Below are 1,548 nucleotides of genomic sequence, written 5' to 3'. Positions count from 1 at the left end.
TTTTTTCTTAATGTTTATTTATTTTTGAGAGGGAAAGAGACAGAGTGAGATCAAGGGAGGTGCAGAGAGTGAGGGAGGGAGGTGCAGAGAGAAAGTAAAGGCACACAGAATCTGAAGCGGGCTCCAGGCTCTGAGCTGACAGCACAGAGCCCGAGGCAGAGCTCGAATGCACAGACGGCGAGATCATGACCTGAACCGAACCAACTGGGCCACCCAGGGGCCCCTTTCATTGGTGTCTTTTGAAGAGCAAAATGTTTCAGTTTGTATGAACTCCGATTTATCCATTTCCTTTTCTTTTAACGGACCATGCTTTTAGAGTCCTGTCTAAGATATGGGGTGCAAAATTAAAAATATTTTATCTTACGTTTCGTTCTAAAAACTTAAGAGCTTTAGATTTTTTACGATATAACTTTCCATTTACCTATTTCTTTTTTAAATTCTCTTGGTGCTTCTCCGAGAAAACAGCAAATGGCAGATGATGCCAGTGGGCCCGGGGACCCTGGAATGGGAGGCCTCGGCGGCTTCTGCGGAGGCTTCCGTAGAGGCATCCTGGGCCGGGGCTGTGGCTGGGGTCAGGGCAGGGGCCGGGACCAGGGCCCGGGACCTCGAGGAGGCAAGGCCGAGGACAAAGAGTCGATGCCCAACACCAAGCTGGGCCGCCTGGTCGAGGACATGAATATCAAGTCCCTGGAGGAGATCGATCTCTTCTCCCTGCCCATCAAGGAATCTGAGATCATCGACTTTTTCCTGGGGGCGTCCCTCAAGGACGAGGTTTCGAAGATGATGCCTGTGCAAAACCAAACCCGCGCTGGCCAGCTGACCAGGTTCAAGGCATTTGCTGCCATTGGAGATGACAATGGGCATGTCGGTCTGGGTGTTAAGTGCTCCATGGAGGTAGCCACTGCCATCCGTGGGGCCGTGATCCTGGCCAAGCTTTCCGTCTTCCCCGTGCAGTGAGGCTACTGGGGGATCAAGATTGGCAAGACCCCATGCTGTCCCGTGCAAGGTAACCGGCCACTGTGGCTCTGTCCTGGTGTGCCTCATCCCTGCCCCCGGAGGCACTGGCATTGCCTGAACCCCTGTGCCTGAGAAGCTACTGATGTTGGCTGGTATTGACGATGTCTGCACCGCAGCCAGGGGGGCTGTACTGCCCGCTGCCCCCAGGGAAACTTCACCAAAGCCACTTTGATACTGTTTCCAAGACCTACAGCTCTCTCACCCCTGATCTTCAGAAAGAGACTGTTCACCAAGTCTCCCCATCGGGAAATCATACCAGAGTGTCCATGCAGAGGACCCAGGCTCCAGCTGTGGCCATCCCATAGGTTTGCACCGGAAAAATAAAGTGCATTAAAGCTTGTTTAAAAAAGATAGTAATACGTAAAAGAATAAAATAAAATAAATTCTCTGGGCAATATTTGGTGGCTGTCAGTGTACAAGCCTCACACACTTTTTGTCCTACGTTTTCCTAAATAATTCGTACTTTGATGCTATTTTATTTTATTTTATTTTATTTTTAATTTTTTTTTCAACATTTATTTATTTTTTGGG

The 1,548-nt window shown here is 49.4% G+C and overlaps 1 pseudogene; it reads left to right on the top strand.

The window, feature by feature from the left end:
- Positions 1-468: 468 nt before the first annotated feature.
- On the top strand, positions 469-1,322 carry LOC122472063 (annotated as a pseudogene).
- The last annotated feature ends 226 nt before the right edge of the window (positions 1,323-1,548 follow it).

This window comes from Prionailurus bengalensis, chromosome E3 (genome assembly GCF_016509475.1).
Source record: "Prionailurus bengalensis isolate Pbe53 chromosome E3, Fcat_Pben_1.1_paternal_pri, whole genome shotgun sequence".
Classification (NCBI taxonomy): Eukaryota; Metazoa; Chordata; class Mammalia; order Carnivora; family Felidae; genus Prionailurus; species Prionailurus bengalensis.
The sequence above is the reverse complement of the archived record's forward strand: the minus strand, read 5'-3'. Positions and strand labels throughout refer to the sequence as shown.